This window comes from Saccostrea cucullata, unplaced genomic scaffold (assembly GCF_032062105.1).
Source record: "Saccostrea cucullata isolate Sc308-1 unplaced genomic scaffold, CSIRO_AGI_Scuc_v1 ctg1230, whole genome shotgun sequence".
Taxonomy (NCBI): domain Eukaryota; kingdom Metazoa; phylum Mollusca; class Bivalvia; order Ostreida; family Ostreidae; genus Saccostrea; species Saccostrea cuccullata.
In genome coordinates, this window is record NW_026921324.1 from 1 (window position 1) to 7,053 (window position 7,053).

The window sequence follows — 7,053 nt, forward strand, 5'->3', positions numbered from 1 at the left end:
TAGACAGTGACATCTAAACCCCCTTTATAATAATGAGTGTTCTTGCTCTTTTTACTACTAAATTCCCGCTGGACACGCCGTAACTGGTAAAATGTACTCATATAACTGAAAATGAAGACCTGATATCAATCATTAAATAGAATCTTAAATACAAGAAACCCGTTAAACCTTTTAGAAAAATAAAGTCATACATGTATTCTTGTTGCAAAAGTGTATATCGTCAATACGCACGACTTTTCAACACTATATGATTAAAAATGAAAAAAAAAATAAATAAGGGTACTCCCCGCAACCCATATGAATATAAGGACACTGTCCATGTTTTCCTATGAGAACCCAAAATCTCTCTACATATATATTGTTTTCCGGTACCGTGTAAAGAGGAACAACTCGTGAAATTCCATGTTACTCAAAAGTTACCACACTTGACATCAAGGCAAGAATACTTGTATGATGGCAGTGTCCATGTTTAGCTATGAGAAACCCAAAATGTATGCATGTGTCGAAATAAAAAGTAAAATAGGAGTTACATTATTGCATTATATAAAGAAAAAGCCTCATTGAATTTCATTGACTGGTATGAGAGGGGCATCCCAAAGCGTAACAGATAGACGTCGGACGGACGTACAGACGGACGGATTGACATTTCGATTACTACATACCTGTCCGTTTTTTAAGCTGGGGATAGAGAACTAAATTTCTTAATGAAATAGACAAACGATCATTCTTCAATAAAAAATCCGTGCTAGGATATTTTCACATGTGATTAGTCATCAACAAAATTACTTAATTAAAAACACTTATTCTACACACAGGTTCTCCGCAGTTGATATATAGTAATACGATGCGTGATTTTCTCATTATGTAGACTCTAGAGCCCAAATATTCAATTTGTTGAAATCCTAATATATACTTAAAATTTTGTTCCGATGGCATGATGTTAACCGGTAAGTTATACAGACTGTACAGAAGCAGGCAACTCACCTTACACAAAGGTTGTCGTTGCAGGGATTTCATATCTTTTGAAATCTGGTAGATCTGTTATTTTATATTTACGACATAAAAATAAAACATATCACTGTGTCGTATTTTTGGCTGAATCATTTCATAAGAATTGATAAGGCCTTTCTCTTTGTATTCAATTTGTCTATGGAGCACCGTAGACGGGTATGTTTAGCGGAGTATTAACTTATATAAGCGTTTTGTATTAAACCCAAAAATAAATTAATTTGTACCTTCTATTATCACTACAGGATACAAGAAAATTATGTGAGTGAATTCTGAATATACTTTATGGACATCACCTTATACTTAGCTTATTCCAAGAGGAGAAAGTATGAACTCTGGTGCTGTTTTAAAAATGATTAGCAAATTTATTAATTTATAGATACATGTATAGCTATGCCATTTGTAAATTTATAGAAATAGTAAGGATTTTTTTTCTGTTAACTTATTGGGAATATTATCTATATTTGCATTCTACAGAAATGAATTTACATGAAAAAAAAATATTGAAAACATAACGGTGTTAATCTCTTGTAAAAGAAAACAGATAAATTGATCGTGTAAATTTTTTTATTCAAAAATATCAAAAATATAAAGATAGGAGCCATCTTAAAAACATTGTTTGTTTCAGACAAAATTATCATCAAATCTTATCTTTTTTTTTTACTTTTATTATTAATAACGACTCGAGCAGAAAAAAATAAATATTATGTGAACTTTACAATATATAGTTGGAAATAAGGTTGTTTAATTCGTGATCACAGGGCGATACAAATTTCTCATGGGAATATATTGAAGAAAAAAAGAAATGAAAAATTATTCTGAAGAACAGGAAAGTCAGGAATAAAAAAAATCTATTTAGAAATCCACCAAGACCCACGTCATTCAAATGTATTAATATTATAAACTCAAGTTTTTTTTAATCATTACCCTTTTAACCAAGTTAAACCACTTTGGATCTTGAATTTAACCACGCAGCGAAACTAAACATTTCAACATGTTCAAAGAATGTGCATTTCGTGAGAAATTTAGGGATGATGTGTATAGATAAAGATATACATTGCAAATATGTTTGGTATATTTTCAACACTTTTTGACCCCTTCAAACAATTGTAACAACCATTCTACATATTACTGTCACATGTCACATTTACGAGCAAACTTCTCTATCAATCGAATTACGATATAAAAAAAATGTTTAAAAAATATTATGTATTTGTGAAAAGCATTTTTAGGTCTCAAATAATGCTTTTTACATAAGAAGGAATGAAAAACTTAATAAAATTTTACTGAAGAAAAAAAATTAAAAGGGAAGCTGGGTTACCTATATCATGCCAAAGTTCAGACATTACCAAATTTTGTGGATTTATGGTTTCTAGTTACAGTTTTCGGAATCGTCTACAAAATCCTGTGTAGCATCTGATATAATACATAAATATATAGTTATATCAATATACCTTTTGATAAAAAAAAGTAGACAAATGCTTGCCAAAGAATCATTTTCTTGGACCGTACAGGCTCAACTCCTTGTACCCAAAATCAATTTTTAAATATATCGTCAAAGCTCTCATCTGTTAACTCTCTCAGCTAATTACACAAACATGTTTATACAGACCTATAGTTATTTGCTATTTCAAATGTTATAAGCTTCTCATTTTTTTTAAATATATTAACGACTTAAAAATATTATATTCATTTTTTAAATATGTAGCTGATAATTAACTGAATTTTTTTTACTTCCAAGACATATAAATAGCAAAGATAACATTTTTCTCTTAAATGAAACAATAAAAGAATAAGATAAGACAAGTAATGTCGCATGGCCCCCAAATTTCTCAGAAAATAGATTACTTGTATATAAAAAGACACCCCAGTCTTTTGAAAGATGGAAACACCTACTTTTTATAAAACATATTAGATTTCTTCTCATTCGTCCATAAAATGAATTTTATAGGACTTTGTTTCTGCATTATCACGAAAAATATTAAGAATATGCAGTATTTTCAGCATTCTTACGCTCTAAGAACTATGAACGACTAAGAGTACCACTACGATATTTTGTTATTTGAGAGCAATACATAAGTACTTGCTTTGTATAAAAAATCTTCGTGGTACTCTCAGTCGCTCATGTTTAAATATTAAAAAAATCAAGAAAAAAATCGTGTACATTTTACAAAACTCGATTGATCATGATCAAACTGTTTTTTTTTTTCCGGATTAACAATGTGACGGGTATGTTATGTTATACAAGCTGCTTCTTGTCAAACAGTAGTTATTTGTAATTTTTTCGCAAGAAACATAATTTACACAAGTTTTTCAAACCATCAATATTGATATATATATATATTTTTATATATATATTTCAAGTCAAAATAGCTCAGTCGTGTGTCACTGCTGACAGGACATGCCATAGAAATTTCGACTGGATTTCCACTTTCCTTATAGGATCAGTCATGTTTTGGTGAAAAATCAAATGAATATTTTCCTGCATGCAATGATATTATACGAAATTATCCACAATACTATTTCCACTTGAGGTATTTCACGAAATTACGATGAGTACGAAGGGTCTGCTGTACGACGCCATTTTTGTTTTGAGTGGGAGCGGATCAAATCCTTCACACGCACCTGCTTTGAATAAATCTGCAATAGGTTATTTTTATCGATTTGTTTCTGCTCATATCGCTTCAAAATTATATGGACAACTTTTTTAAATTTGACATAACAAGGTGGATTTGTATTTTTCATTTTATTATTATCATTAAAAAAAATTTTTGGGAATATCCCAGATAGCAAGCTGACGTTGGGCCGATGTTGGCATATGGTCGGTAGATCGGCTACATATCGCGGTTGGCAGAACGATATTGGGCCAACATCGGTCCGACATTGTCATTACAACAGTCGGTGTATTGACATCGATCCAACATCGGTCCGACATTGTAATTACAACAGTTGGTGCATTGACATTGTACCAACATCGGTCCGACATTGTCATTACAACAGTTGGTGCACTGACATTGTTCCAACGTCGGACCAACATCAGGCACGTAGCATCGATTTTGAAAGGGGGGTGGGGCAACCACAGAATTTTTACTTACCTGAAAAAGTTGACAAGCAAAAGGACGGGAGGGGGGGGGGTAGTGGCCAACTTTTTTCAACTTCCTTTCACTTTTTTTTTGCTATTTTTCCTTGATATCACTATACTGTGGTAAAAAGTGGGGACGGAGGCATCTTTTCAATGGACATTTTCTGTAGTAAAGGTAATGTTGGGGAAAAAAGTGGGGGGGGGGGATGAGCCCCCCCCCTGTTGCTACGTGCCTGAACATTAATTGTTATTTTTAATGTTGAAGTATGGACATCTTTGTAATGTTGGCCCGACATTGTTGAACCAACTTAAATGTTGAAACGTTAAAAAATTATTTATTTATTTTATTTTTTATTTATTTGTTTATTTATTCATTTTTAAATATTCAATCCTTACGTAGATTTTCAAAAGTATGGAAAATAACTTAGATTTTTCTCTAAAACTATCGACTAATAGTACAATTACATCGGGCTCGAAGTCGGGCTCGATAAGCAATTAATTTAAACAACACACCGCGCCGAAATTTAAATTTTTGATTTTTGGGGGGTTCCACGCAGCCATGTACAGAAGGAAAGTTTGGAAGAGAGTAATGCGAAAAGGAGAATCATGACTAGCTTGGATCGAATTTCTGTTTTGACAGAAGATGAAGACGTTTTACGACCCGGTACTGCGGTAAATACAATGTACAAAATATTTTTTAAAGTATGACATGTGTCCTTTAATGAATAATTGCTTCTACTACTATTCCTTAGTCAGGACACTACACATAAAATGTCTGGCAGTGAAATCGTTTGAGCAAGCGCTGTTTCAATTTTGTTAAAATATTTTAACACTTCTAAACATCATCCATAAAGATGGATTTCAACCCGAATTTCCTCGTTTCGGATCGATTCAGGAATTTCAGTGTTCCTCTATTCAACATTTACAGAGTATGTTGTACAATGTAATAAAATATATTTATTTTTAAATGCATGTTCAAGATCATTTTCAGCACTTATTTTGATTGTTTAAATAGTTGCATGCAGTGGACTGTGCCCGAGACGATTCCCACAGCGCCGGCGAATAGTCAGCTTGTAAAAATGGTGAGAACCAGCTCAAATTTTCAAAACTATAAAGATATTGCATCCACTGTATACCAAGTAAACAAAAGGTTTATTTTCTTAATTTCCTTCTCCTACATAGTTAGAATAATCTAACTGAGTCTCGGTACAAGCCCTCACCACAGTTAGAATATGTCCCATATACTTGCAATGTAGCAAAAAATCGGAGCGGATCCGCTCCGAAACGATTTTGAAGAATATAAAATGATTTGCACTGGGAATTACTACCAAAATAATCAAAACAAACCTTTTTGAGATTGCTTATGCCTTTTGTCCCAGTAAAATAATCCATTTAAATACGAAAATCCAATTAATTTTCTCAACGTTTTTCTCTCCATTCAAATTACCTGCCATGTTTACATTCGGAACTCTCTAGATTGTTCTTAATAAATGCACTATGCGAGTTATCGCCCGTGTTTCTTTTTACATTGAATACTACATTACGTTAAATGGGTCCGTAGGACAATATCATTTTAACGATAGAACATTCTATCTAACAAATACATAACAATGGATTCTGTTTCCAGGTAATCTAAACATGCTATAACTTGCACAGCTATGCATAATTATTTTACAAAAATACTTAAGTATAAATTATTAAAAATAGCTATCATATTCTATGATGCACAATTATACATGCATTTAATATTTACAGGAATCTGAATGCTCACAAGAAGGACAAAACCAGTATGATAAATTAACACAGAATATAGATTTCTTAAATTTTCTGATTAGAGCAATAAAATCACATGAATTGAAATTAATGTATCATATCTTATTCAGTGTAAGTCAGGCAAATAGATGCTTTAGCTCTAGCTCTAACCTTTTCCTGTAGCTCACCTGAGCCATTTTAAGGCCAAAGCGAGGAAACAGGAGTGTCTGGTATTAACGTGTCATCTGTAAACTTCTCATTTTTACATTTATCAGAATTTATCCTAATTTAAAACTATGAAAAAAAAAAACACTGCAAGATAGTGAATTTCTATTCTACTCTATACTGAACTGTCAGGTTGAAATAACCAATTGTCTTTAACAGACTTGTTGAGCCTTACTTTATTATTTGTAATATATAACAAATATACTAGCGAATGATAATACATCCTAATGGTCATCTTTTGTTTAGAAATTGTGCCAGAAAAGTTTGAAGTGTCTATGGGAATGATCATCATTGAACTTTCTGAGCCTTTCTACTTAAAGTGAATCCTCACCGTGACATGACCAGTTATTTGACTACCCTCTAACATAACGCCATCTTTTATTTATTTATTATTGTGAATTTCATGGGATATAAGTGAGGAAGTGATTCAAGCAGACACTTGAGAAAAAATTCTAACTTAATTAGGATCTTTGGCATATTCGGGGAAAATAGCATGTGTTGATTTTAAGGGATCTTCTTATTAATATAGTTGTGTAGTGGATATTTTGTACTTAATACATGTGTTTGTCACTCTAGTCTAGTCATTAACTTTGTACGGTAACTGTACATGGGCAACTGGAAGTTCACTGTAACTGTATATCCCGCTGAGGTTTCAATGACCTCTTCCAATGTCATTAAGTCAAATGCCATATTTTAAAAAAGAAACAGTTTGTTTTATTACAAAAAAATGTCGATCAGTGAGAATACTTTGAAAAAATGTGCTTACATTGTACATATATAAGTGTATATGTAATATTTGTTTAAAAACACATTGTAAAAGAAACTATTTTTTTAATTTTGAAAATATAGATTTGATCTATGATAAATTTTGATGTTATCATTATTTCAGTTTTCATTGTATCTTCCTGTAATTTCTTTATTATCCATGGAATTCCATAGATTTCCATATATCCTTGTGCACAAATATGTTGGGCCAACATTGGGCC

At 31.9% G+C, this 7,053-nt stretch overlaps 1 long non-coding RNA gene across 1 annotated transcript; it reads left to right on the forward strand.

Moving 5' to 3' along the window:
- The first annotated feature begins 4,650 nt into the window (after positions 1-4,650).
- LOC134259715 (uncharacterized) lies at positions 4,651-5,870 on the forward strand. The gene is made up of 3 exons (XR_009990407.1): positions 4,651-4,762; positions 5,106-5,172; positions 5,846-5,870. It is a non-coding gene; the product is annotated as an uncharacterized LOC134259715 (long non-coding RNA).
- Positions 5,871-7,053: the final 1,183 nt, after the last annotated feature.